Source organism: Heterocephalus glaber, unplaced genomic scaffold, assembly GCF_053883595.1.
Source record: "Heterocephalus glaber isolate CG9 unplaced genomic scaffold, H.glaber_assembly_v1.0 deba00001538, whole genome shotgun sequence".
NCBI classification, from domain to species: Eukaryota; Metazoa; Chordata; class Mammalia; order Rodentia; family Bathyergidae; genus Heterocephalus; species Heterocephalus glaber.
The window spans coordinates 32370499-32384473 of record NW_028258333.1 but is presented as its reverse complement, the minus strand read 5'-3'; positions in this window follow the sequence as shown (position 1 = coordinate 32384473).

The window sequence follows — 13975 nt, the reverse complement described above, 5'->3', positions numbered from 1 at the left end:
ATATTGCCAACAGCTTGTGCAAGACTCTACTCCCATCAACCTCAACAAGAACTGAGAGAAATGCAGCTACATTGTTGGGAAGGGCTAGTGATGGCTGTTGACTCAAGTTGTAAGTAAATGGCACAGTTTAGTTTTTGCATCAATATTTTGAACTGGATTGAGGACATTTGGACACATTTTCAAGTTTTTAATACTGTCAACAATTCCTTTCCTAAAATCATAGTTCAAAAAAATTCTCTACCCTAAGATCATAGTCAAAAATTAATTTTGGATGGATAAAAGAGTGAAAAGTAGAATAAAATGAGAGTTATTTTTAAGATGTAAAAGAAAATCAGGACAAATGTTTATTTGATATTTGGATAAGGAAAAATTATTTAAGCTTTATGTAAGGGGGAAAATCAGAAAGGATTGGGCGACATAAATATTAATTTTCCTATTTATCTGTACCAAAAACAAAATTAAAGTCCATCAAACAAAATTAAAGTTGCTGATAAAATATTTGCAGCCAATATGACATTGTTAGTAATCTTAAACTATAAATAGGTAATGAAATAAAAATAGCAATGTAACTCAATAGATAAATGTAGAATAGATAAATAGACAAACAGAACATTCAGAAAAGAATAAAAATTTCAGAAAAGTGGGAAACAAATGCATCTTCCCAGAAAACAGAAGCTGGAGTAGACATATTTTCCCTATCCCTCCACAAATTCAACTAAAAACACTGGATATTATACATAAAACAAACATTGAGTCTGTGAACAGTGGAAAGAGGAAAGTTAGAGACTTGGGAATTTAAGGAACAAAATCGTTGTTGGTTTCCTGGGTTTTCTTTTTCTTATGTATTTCAGACATTGGAGCTAAAGAAGTCAGTAAACTGGAATCATCAACAAACACAGACAAGAAAAAATCCATGCAAGAGCTCACTCCCTGTAAAAGGACAGGGAAAGGAACAGCCTAGAAAAAAAGAGAAGCTGTAGCCTCTGTCCTAGTCAAGAACCGCATCACAAAGACCCAGTGGAAAGCTAGATTTCTGTTCCCTTTGGTAGCAATGAATTGTTCTTTTCACTCCCTGCTGGGGTCAGGCAGAGGATGCCTATTGGAGTTGAGCTTCCATCATTAACCAGCACTGGCAAAGACAACTTCTTTCTATGCTTTCAATGGAGGTTATATGAGATCAGTAACGAGGCATCTCTACCCTTCCCAGCAAAGGATCCACCAACGGAGGCTTCACGGGAGCCAGAAATACCCTTCCTCATCGAACAGTAGCTAAGTGTCCATCTGCTACTGTGAATGGCTGAAAATCTTTCAAATTTGGCAAAAGATATTAGAAGTAAAATAAACTCCAAACAGGGTGAGCATAAAGAAAGCCATACCAAGTCACAGCATAGTCAATTTTCTGAAAAGTAAAGCTAAAAAAAAAAAATCCCTTTTTAAATCTTGAATGCAAGCCAGGCAGTGATGTACACCTATACTAGTCCCAGATACTCAGGAGGCTGAAGCAGGAGGATTGCTCAGGCCAGAAGTTTAAACGAAGCCTGAGAAACATAGTGAGACCAGGTCTTGAAGGAAAAAAGGAAGGAAGGGAGGGAGAGAGGAAAGAAAAGAGGACGGGGAAAAGGGAAGGGAGGGAGAAGGGGGAAGGGAGGGAGGAAGGGAGGGAGGAAAAATGAAAGCAACAAAAGATAAATGACTTACATATAGATAATAAATAATTTGAATGACAGAAGATTTGTTTGCATATAAACCATGAAAGTGAGAAAGAAGTACCAAACATTTTCAAGTCTGAAAAAAAAAATAATGTTAACTTAATGTTAAATGTTAAAAATAATGTTAATGTTAGCACATTTGGTGAAAATATCCTTCAGGAATGAAAGAAGAATGAAGACAAAGGAAATCTCAGATGAGGAAAAACTAAGATAATTTTTCACCAGAAGACTTACTCTTCATTTTGCAGCAGTACTTTTGCACAAGCATTTTCAATCTGTGTAACAACCAGGAGGGACTGGACTAGTAGTGCAAGATTTCCATCCAATTTTGGGGGTCTGATTTTTTTCAGTTCTTTATATATTCTAGATAGTAGTCCTTTGTCTAAGGTAGAGCTGTTAAAAAATTGTTTCCTACATTGTAGGTTGTCTCTTAGCTCTGTTGGTGGCTTCTCTTGCAGTGCAGAAGATTTTTAAAAGTTGAGATCCCAGTTGCTGATTCTTTGTGCTAGTTCCCATGCTACTGAGGTTTTGTTCATAAAGTCTTTTCCTATGCCAATGTCTTCAAGAGTTCTACCTAACTTATCTTCCAGCAAGTTTAGTGTTTCTGACTTAATATTTAGATCTTTAATCTACTTCGATCTTAGTTAAGTGCATGGTGATAGGTATGGGTCTAGTTTTAATCTTTGGCAGGTTAAAATCCAGTTTTTCCAACACCATTTATTAAATAGGCTATCTTTCCTCCAATGAGGGTGGTTGGCTCCTTTGTCAAAGATGAGGTGGCTGAGTATGTCTGGGGTTGTTTCTGCATCTTCTAACCTATTCCACTGATCCTCAGGTCTACCTCCAAATTCAAAGACCCATTTCAAAAATGGGCATCTGAAATGAACAGACATTTCTCAGACAAAGAAGTAAAAACAGCAAGTAAATATATGAAAAAATGTTCAACATCACTGGTCATTTGAGAGCTGCAGATAAAAACAACACTAAGATTCCACCTCACCCCAGAAAGAATGGCTGCTATCAAGAAATCAACCAATAACAAATGCTGGTGGGGGTGTGGGGAGAAAGGAACCCTTTTCCACTGCTGGTGGGAGTGCAGACTGGTGCAACCACTGTGGGAATCAGTATGGAGGAACTAGGACTGAAAGCCCCATTTGACCCAGCAATTCCCCTGCTGGGTATCTTTCCCAAAGAATTAAAAGAATCATACCACAGCAATATATGTGCACCAATGTTTATAGTGGTACAGTTTGCAATAGGTAAAGCTTGGAAACAGCCCAAATGTCCATCAACTGGAAACTGGATAAAGAAGATGTGGCTTTTTTATAAAATGGAGTACTACTCAGCCATAAAGAATGAGAAACTAGAGACATTTATAGCTAAATGGATGCATATTGAGGCCATACTCCTTTTTTTTTTTTTTTTTGGTACTGGGGATCGAACTTGGGTCCTTGCCCTTGTGAGGCAGGTGGCAGAACCACTGGGCTAAATCTCCAGCCCAAGGCAATACTCTTAAGTGAAATAAATAGGACACACATGTGTAAATACCAAATAGTTTCTCTGGTGTGAGAAACTGAAAGTGTAAATAAGGATTAAAATGATTAAAATGAATAATGGATAATTTGAAACAGGAAGAAAAGGTCCAAAGGGGTAGGGGAAGTGGGAGGGAAAGGGGAAAGGAAAGAAGGGAAAGGAAAAATTATTAGAAAAGAAAAAAAATGGAAACAAAGTCTATGCAAATAGGGAAGGGTGGAAGGGATGAAGGGCGCACAGGTAATGGGGAAAAAATAAGAACCAAGATACATCATGTACGGGTACAAGCACCCAATGATAAATGTAAATGTATTGTGTACCTAAAATGTACCAATAAAAGAATTTAAAAGAAAAAAGAAAAGATTTCCATCCAAAGTGGGCCCCTGGACCTCATAAAGCTGGTCTATGGTTGGAATTTAGAAAATTCCAGCACCTCCCAATTCTATTGTGTGCACAACTCTATTCCTTGTATGGATTAACTTGATAGGAAAGTCCAATTTTCTCACCAGGTTCTCAAGGATCCTAGAACCCAAAGATATTTAAACTATAGCAGTGGAGAGATTAATTGTGTTGATCCCTTTTGCTGGCTTGGCTTTTTTGAGTTTCTTCCTCATTTGAATGAAGAAGGGCCTTGGTAGATGAGCTAGAATAAACAGGTATTCATTTCAGAAGCTGAAGCCAGGGATTTAGCTCAGTGCACCGTGCCTCCCTGGCAAGTGCAAGGTCCTGAGTTCGATCCCTAGTATCAAAAAAAAGAGAAGCTGGAAACTTTATCATTTAAACTCTTTGTATAGTGAAGGAGTTGGAGTATCATGACATGGATATCATTGAAGAGCCAATGAGGAAAGCCCAGTACAAGTGGCTGAGAGGACCTAAGAATTTGTTAATATTGAAGTAGAAGTCACTCGTACTCAGTGCTGTGCTTGGACTAATGTGTGTGCAAATGAGCAAATCCACATATGTATGATCATGTATGGCACAGAAGAAAGAGTAGGTACTAGGGACCAGGAGGTAGAGGTGACCTCTTCATGTGAGCAATGTACAAAACTCTGAGTCAGATTTTAGATTTTCCTAAGGGAGGGACATAGGCTTTAAACCAGTTATATCTTAAACTGGAGGGGTAAGGAAAACTGAAACATTTTTAAAATTCCTTTCATAGTAGACAGTACCAGAGAGTCTTTGCACCTCCCAGATCCAAGTCATCATGATTTGCTTTTACTCTACCACAAGCACAGGCAATGGCTCGGGCTTTCCTTCCAGGTCCACACTAACACAGTTGTTTAAAAGTACAGTTTCTTGATAAGCTTGCAGTCTTCTTTTATCTACATGATCCTAGTCTGTAGCTGACATTCCTGTAGCAACTGTCACATGGCAGCCATCTGGCAGTCAGTGAAGAAGCACACCTCTAACATTATAAGATGATGCATAGGTGATTAAAAAGAAAACAAAGGGTGGTTGATGACGGCTGTACTGGAACAGCATAAAACCTGAGGTGATCATCCACTGAGTATGCATAAAAGCATCTTCAGACTGAAGCATCCACTGCTATTGAACGTTATTTTAACCAGATGAAATGTTACAGTGGTTGCTCCTTTGTGACACAAACAAATTTTAAAATGAACATTACATGATTATAAGATGCTTGTTTTTTGGAATGGGCATATTATGGCTATCAGATCTCTGCAAATATGTTTCTATAATTTCCCTGTTTGGAATCATTCAGTGATTCTTCAATATAAAGCTAAACGCCTTAATGTGAACATGAGGCCCTGGTAGTCTAGACCTGATCAGCTTCTAATTTAACTTTCTTGATTCATGACAGTAACTTTACACCATGCTCATGAAGAAATACTGAGAGGTGCTGAACTCTCAGACTCTTCTTTTTCTTGTCTCACTGTCTTTATTATATGGAACATATATAACCTACTGTTCTCCTGAAAAATTCTTCAAAGCCTAAGTTTCCTAAACACTCAAAACATACCAAGAAACACAGTTTCTTCTGTGTTCTAGTAGGGAGTATCCATTTTATCAGTCACAATGTATAGATTATAATAAGCTGCACACCAGTTTTTTCATTTAAAGATATGATAGGCTCACAAAAAATATGTGGTCATCTCTGTTCTAGACACAAGGAATAGGGCAGTTGTGTTAATCCAGGTCTAAAATAGGAAAAACTGAGAGCATTTCACATGTGGTATTGGTCACTCGGGAGATGGAGATTAGAATCCAAACAGGACACAAAGAAGCAGCCCAGAAAATAATGATTTCAGAAGACCACTAGCTTTCAAAGAGGAAAGACTGCAAAGGGTGGTGTTGAAGAGCCCCAGGGTTGGGGTCCCAGTCATGCTTTGGAAATTGGAACCCTGACCACCTGCCCATAGGGGCCAGCTGGAGCCAGGGAGGGAGGAACAACTGGGGAGGAAATACCTGGTCTCTCCATTCTCCTGTTCTCCAGTCTGCTGCTAGTGCCTTCCATCACTCAAGTCCATTTAGAAGCCAACTAATAAAGGAAAATGAGAAATACTGTCCCTAGGTTCGTGTCCCTCAGAGGTACAGTTTCGAGCAGCAGAAGAGTGCAGAATTGATCTGAATGCCAAAATGACCAGGACTACCACAGTGGCGAACAAATCAGAAAACAATTTCTCTATACTCATGAATAGTGTGAACATTTTGTTGTTTCATCTTTGTATTGCTAATTCATTCTATGGTGATTACACATAGGAGTTGAGCAATATACTCTTAATTGCCAAAATTGATGAAGAAACAAATCATACAAGATAAAAAATCTTCATGCTCTTATGGTTAGCTCCAGGACTCTGACAAACTGGTTAAAGAGAGAGCGCTTTGCGTGTACAAGAAAGGAAATGATAAAGATCCGAGCAGAAATCAATGCAATGGAGACTAAGAGAACGATACAAAAAATCAATGAATCAAAGAGTTGGTTTTTTGAAAGAATAAATAAAATTGATAAACCTTTAGCCAACCTTATCAAAAAAAGGAAAGAAAAGACTCAAATCCATGCAATTAAGAATGAAAAAGGTGACGCCATAACAAATCCAGCAGAAATCCAGAGAATCATCAATACCTACTTTGAGAACCTGTACTCTAATAAAATGGAAAACACAGAAGAAATGGACAGATTCCTAGATACATATGAATTGTCAAAATTAAATGAAGAAGATATAGAAATACTAAACACCCCAATTACAATAAGTGAAATTGAAAATGTAATAAAAAACTTACCAACAAAAAAAGCCCAGGTCCTGATGGCTTCACTGCTGAATTCTACAAGACATTTCAGGAAGAACTATCACCATTACTATTTAAACTCATCAAGGAAATTGAAAGGAAAGCAAGGCTTCCAAATTCATTACTGGAAGCAAGTGTTACTTTGATTCCAAAACCAGGGAAAGGCCCAACCCAAAAAGAGAACTACAGACCAATCTCCCTAATGAACATAGATACAAAAATCCTCAACAAGATACTGGCAAACAGAATACAGAGTGTCATCAAGAAGATCATACACCCTGACCAAGTCGGATTTATCCCAGGGATGCAAGGATGGTTCAACATCCATAAATCAATAAATGTAATACACTATATTAACAGAGTCAAGGACAAAAACCACATGATCATCTCAATAGATGCAGAAAAAGCATTTGACAAAATCCAACACCCATTCATGGTAAAAATGCTACAGAAAATTGGAATAGAAAGTCTCTATCTCCACCTGATTAAGGCTATCTATGAAAAACCAACAGCCAACATCATACTAAATGGTCAAAAACTGACAACTTTCACACTAAAATCAGGAACAACACAAGGATGCCCACTATCACCACTCCTGTTCAATATTGTTCTGGAAACATTAGCCATAGCAATTAGAAAAGAGAAAGAAATAAAAGGAATAAAGATAGGAAAGGAAGAAGTGAAACTGTCATTATTTGCTGATGATATACTTTACATAGAAGACCCAAAAAACTCTGTCAAAGTTCTTCTAGACCTAATTGACAGATTCAGTAGAGTAGCTGGATACAAGCTTAACACTCAAAAAACAATAGCCTTTTTATATGCAAATATCAGACCCATTGAGAGAGAAATTAGGGAAATAATTCCTTTTACAATAGCATCTAAAAAAATGAAATATCTAGGAATCAGCCTAACAAAGGAAGAAAAAGACCTCTACACTGAAAACTACAGCACTCTGAAGAAGGAGATTGAAGAGGATATAAGAAAATGGAAAGATATCCCTTGTTCCTGGGTAGGAAGAGCCAATATAGTGAAAATGGCCATACTTCCAAAACTACTATATAGATTCAATGCAATGCCAATTGAAATTCCAAAAATATACTTCAAAGAACTAGAGAAAACAATCCAAAAATTCATTTGGAAACAGAAGAAACCTAGAATATCAAAAGCAATTCTAGGCAACAGAGACATGGCTGGGGGTATCACAATCCCCAACTTGAAACTATACTACAAAGCTACTGTGATAAAACAGCATGGTACTGGCAAAGAAACAGACCTGAGGACCAGTGGAATAGATTAGAAGATGCAGAAACTACTCCAGACATACTCAGCCCCCTCATCTTTGACAAAGGAGCCAACCACCCTCATTGGAGGAAAGATAGCCTATTTAATAAATGGTGATGGAAAAACTGGATTTCAACCTGTCAGAAATTAAAACTAGACCCATACCTATCACAGTGCACTAAACTAAGATCAAAGTGGATTAAAGATCTAAATATTAAGTCAGAAACACTAAACTTGCTGGAAGATAAGTTAGGTAGAACTCTTGATGACATTGGCATAAGAAAAGACTTTATGAATAAATCTTCAGTGGCATGGGAGCTAGCACAAAGAATCAACAACTGGGATCTCATCATATTAAAAAGCTTCTGCACTGCAAGAGAAACTACCAACAGAGCTAAGAGACAATCTACAATGTGGGAAGAAATATTTAGCAGCTGTAGCTCAGACAAAGGTCTACTATCAAGAATATATAAAAAACTGAGAAAAATCAGACCTCCAAAATTCAAAGACCCAATTCAAAAATGGGCATCTGAAATGAACAGACATTTCTCAGACACAGAAGTAAAAACAGCAAGTAAATATATGAAAAAATGTTCAACATCACTGGTCATTTGAGAGATGCAGATGAAAACAACACCGAGATTCCATCTCACCCCACAAAGAATGGCTGCTATCAAGAAATCAACCAATAACAAATGCTGGCGGGGGTGTGGAGAGAAAGGAACCCTTCTCCATTGTTGATGGGAATGTAGACTGGTGCAACCACTGTGGAAATCAGTATGGAGATACCTCAAAGAACTAGGACAACAGGTCCCATTTGATCCAGCTATTCCCCTACTGGGAATCTTCCCCAAAGAATTAAAAGAATCATACCACAGCGATATATGTGCACCTATGTTGATAGCGGCACAATTTGTAATAGCTAAATCTTGGAAACAGCCCAAATGCCCATCAACTGGAAACTGGATAAAGAAGATGTGGTTTTTCTATAAAATGGAGTACTACTCAGCCATAAAGAATGAGAAACTAGAGACATTTATAGCTAAATGGATGCATATTGAGGCCATACTCAAGTGAAATAAATAGGACACACGTGTAAATACCGAATAGTTTCTCTAGTATGAGAAATTGAAAATGTAAATAGGACGAAAATGATTAAAATGAATAATTGATAATTTGAAATAAGAAAAGGTCCAAGGGTTTGGGGATGGTGGAAGTGAAAGGGGAAAGGGAAGAAAGGAAAGAAAAAAATTATGAGAAAAAAAATGGAATCAGACTCTGTGTAGATAGGGAAAGGTGGAGGGGGTGAAAGGTGCACAGGTAATGGGAGTAAAAATAAAAACTAAGATGCATCATATTCTGGTACAAACACCCAATGATAAATGTAAATGTATTTTATTCCTAAAATGTACCAATAAATATATATATTTAAAAAATTAAAAAAAAGAGAGCACTTTGGATGGCAAGTTTAGAGCTGAGCATCCAGTAAACAGAGTATAGATTCGTGGCTATCTACCTTCTGTATGTATACTATATTTTCTTGGATGTTTTGCCTTAGACTACATAGATCTGATATTATCCCAAGGTTTCATAGTCCTGAGAATTGTTGAGGTTATTGTATTCCAGTAGATGTGAATTATTGTGACAGTTTCCAGGTTTTAGTCTGTTGTACTTTAAAAGACACAGTCTCTTTCAACAGTCCTTATATACACTGTACTCAATATTCTGAATTTCCCTTTTGCAACCCGCACACTGCAAGGACTTCAGAATTGGTCTCAAGCTCTTCTGAAGCAGATATTCCCAAGATTCTGCTGAACTTGTTGGCAACATTTTCAGTGTTGTGAGTAGCATTTACATTAGCAGCTGTTTCTCTCATTTCTATAAGGATTCTCTCTCTCAGTCAAGGTCTTTTTCTGGGTCACTCTTGTTCAAAAAGCATAGATGAAGGGTTTTCATGAACACTGCATACAAATCATTTTGGCATCTTGAACAGTGCTGAGCAGGGTGTGAGGGAAACCAAGTCGAAGAGCAGTTAAGAGTAAGAGTCAGACAAGCATCTTTCTCCTTTAGTCTTCTAATACATAAACTGGAGATAACAATGGTATAAACTTCAAAGGTTTTTCAAAGATATTGAGTGAATTATGAAATGATGAGGACACATTGTATGTAGTGTTAATCATCATGCTTATTAGTAAGCACTGCAGAAACCTCACACTAATGAAGGACAAGGACTCTGGCACCTTCAGCTTTATATCCTTTCAATGCCTCGGTAGATATTTACAATTTTTTTCCTTAAAGTGACATGTAAATCTAGTGAAATGTCTCAAGTTGCTTACTTCATCCTATTAGAAAACGCTCTAGTTTCAGTCAGGGGTAATCTGTACTACATACAGCATCTCAGCCTCTAGTTTGTCTTTTGGTGCTTGAAAAGCATATTACTTATTGTTCACCTGACATTTTTTCCTTCAAAACCCAAATTCCCTGAATACTCAAAGCACACCAAGAAATTCTTGTCATTCGCTGTCCATTCCAGTTTGCATTTCAGGGCAACAGGACAATGGAGAAGATGGAGACTGGGCCAAAGTGAGAAGACCCAGGCATCAAAGAGGAACAGAGTTAACAGAAAATTATATTCCCCTCCTCAAATGCTTGCCACTCTAAACATTTCCACTCCCGCGTGGGTCCTCATGTAGTTCCTGGTGCTTAGAAAGGCTACTTCTTCTCTTTTGGGCACCCCAACCCTAAAAGCTCTTGACAGCCCAAAGATGTTTCTATTGTGGCTCACATGCATTCCTTCAACATAAGACATAATTCCCTAACCAGCTTGAATATATATTTCTTAGAAATCTCTAAATTTGTTCTTTTTGTTTGCACTTAACTCATGTTTGCATTCCATGACTGGCCCATTCATTAGGGTATATTGAATGCCTGCTCTGCAGCAGGTGCTGGCCTAAAGAACAAGAGACAGATGAATGACTCCAGGACCTCGACTACACAAGACACCTGGAAATATAAGGTAATAACCATATTTGTGAGCTAACTTTAAACAGAAGGGTATTTGTGTGCTGTGGGAGCAAAAAGTAGGAGTAACTAAATGATACTAATAGAGATCTGCTGACACATATCTAACCCTCTTCAAATCTTAACATTCTGGGCCAGGGATTTAGCTCAGTGGTGCCATTCCCTGCCTTACAAGCATGGGGTCCTGAGTTTGATCCCCAGTACCAAAAAAAACAAAAACCAAAATCTTAACTTTCTTATTCTCTTAACACTCAATGAACTGGTTAGTGTGGTTTGCCTAGTCAGTCATTACTTTTTTTCAATTTTTTCTTAGTACATGTTTGCAGTATGTAATGATCACATTCCTCATGGGAAGTGGGTCCATGTACATAAGACATCTCAGTTCTTTCACCCTCTCCCTCCCCTTCCTGCACCCTTCTCCCATCGCTTGGTCCCCTTCCCATTTGCAAAAGACCTATCTCCCTATTTCCTACTTATTTCTCTTTTGTCTTGCTCTTTATATCTTGGGTTTCTCATATGAGAGAAACCATGCTTATACATTGAACTTTGCAGAAATCTAAAGGGTAAATGATGTCTCTATCTAGGAGTTTGCAAAATATTAGGGAGAAACACACACACACAAGCGCACCTCTAAGCAATCTAGGCAGTACCATGGCAAGGGTTGATGGAGGAAGTGGAGCCTAGAGTGGGCCTGCAGATATGAATAGGAGCTGAGTGTAGAGAAGACAGAGGAAGAAGAGGACCTTCTGAAGAAGTTAGATAATGTGGGACCCTCATGAGATTGACAGGACTCGTGCTGATGAGACACGAGATAAAAAGAAGTCAGGGTTGTAGGAGTGGGAGGTAAAGTTGGATTGATGGAAGAAGTCAAATTATGCAGGGCCTAGAAACCCGAGAGGTGGGGTGGGGAAAACTGTAATTAATTATAGAATTGAGTGCATACTCTGCATCTACTACCCCACCCAGCACTTTCTAGGAAAACAAAGAGGTAACAAATGAATTAATTACAAATTTTCTTTGACAAACTGAAAACACTAGATAGTTCTGTTGCTAAGAGATTGATACCTTGTAGCCCAGACTTAATATTTAACATCCTGTCTTTTCCAACTGTCAATCACATCACTGCCTTTCTACATTTCCCTTAGATTGTTCTGCTATTGTGAAGTCTGTTGGTCACATGAAAGATCATGCTGGTTACCTGGATTCCTACATTGTGCTCACCGTGCTTGCCTTTTGTCTACATCTCCTAAGATTATGACACCCTGTCAACAGTGCTGCAACCCAAGACAGACCAATCTTTCACCTTGTCACCTTCTAGACTGATATTTTTGACAATACGTCAACACATATTTTGAGTTCGGTTGTGGAGGTGATGGTGTTGGGTAGAAGTGTGGTTATAGTCATGCTGAGGGAAATGCTTATTTATATAAATAAAAGGAAAAATAGTAGACAAATATGTGTGTATTTTTTTAACCTGAACAGCTAAGTGATTTGAAAGAAATAGCAGTAGAGGCATGGGAAAGAACAAATAAGCTACTAAACTGAAAGAAAAGCTTGCTGATGTTTATAAAAAAATAACATGAGAAGTGAGGACAGAGTTAGGTCAACATGGAGCATTCATATAGGGGCTGACAAGTAAATTTCTCTTTATACTCTTGCTAGTTTCAGAGAGACCCCCAGATTACCCAGAGACCTCCTTGTTCCCCCCTCAGCCATCACCACTGGTTTTGACCTGCCCTCCTTTCCCGTTAGCTCTGTATGGAATGAAATGCAGCCTCTTAACTTCTCTGCTGGAGTCCACCTCCTCACCCCATGTCTGTAGAGGAAAACACATGTATATTCTTGGTTTTCTTCGGTTTTAAAAAATTATTATTAGTACTTCAACCTATTAGGAACTGCTCCCCCTCCCTTTCTTTTTGCACCTATAGCAAAAGAGGAATATAAAAGAATGAAAGAAGGGAGGACAGAAGGAAAAGAAAAAGAAATGAAGGGAGAGAGAGAGAAAGAAAGAAAGAAAGAAAGAAAGAAAGAAAGAAAGAAAGAAAGAAAGAAAGAAAGAAAGAAAGAAAGAAAGAAAGAAAGAAAAAGAAAGAAGGAAGGAAAGGTAAGCAAGCTATATGGATACCTAAAGAATTAAGTAGCTTCATATAAATTTTCACCAAATAGTTTAAAAATTTTTCTTCTAGCTGGGTGTAGTGGCACACGCCTATAATCCCAGCATTTAAGAGGCTGAGGCAGAAGGACTACTGTGAGTTCAAGGCCAGTTTGGGATACATCATGAGTTTGCCTGAACATAACAATAGTGTCTCAAAAAATAAAAAAGTTTTTTCTGTCTTGGTGAATCTCCTCTGAGAATTTCTTAACTGATGTTCGAACAGTAAGTTTCTCCCTAATGATGGCGAGTAGAGGCACCAGCAGTGAAAAAAAAAAAAAAGAATAAAAGGGGAAAAAATGGAAATAAAACTTTTGTAAATAAGGGAAAAAGCTGAACCAACACTGCCATCCCTATAACAAAACCACTTTCTACATACTGCCAGATCTGACTTCTAATAGTTTGTTTTGTTAAACAAATTTCTATCTATGTTCATACTTTTTTCTATTATCTTTATCCAGTTTTAGGATTAGCACAATGTTGAGTTCCTAAAATGAGGGGAGAAGTGTTCCTTTTTTTTCTGCTTTAAATGTTTGATATAATTTATCAGTTAAAATGTATACGAGCCTGCTGTTGTCATATAGGTAGGTTTTCAAGCTAGGAATATACTTTAATAGGTGCTATTCAAATTTTATATTTCTTCCAGAGTTAGTTTCATTAATTTGTCTTCCAAGGTACTTCTTAGAAGTTGTCAAATTTATTTCAAAACAGATTTTTGAAATATGTTTTCTATATCCTTTTAAATTCTGTAAAATCTGTGGTAATGTCTCCTAGGTCTTGATATTTTAATTTAAAAAATGTGTAATTGATATTGTGTAATAGGAAGTAAAGGTCTGGGGGGGGTGGGGGAGGTGGGGGGGAGAGGAAAGAGGGGAAAAATATATATGAGAAAGGGAAAAAAATGGAAATGGGATTTTTGCAAGGCGGGTGTGGAGGGGGTGAATGGAGGGCAGGGGAAGGGGGAAAAAAATAAGAACCAAGATACTCATGTAATGGTACAAGATCCCAATGATGTATATAACTGTAT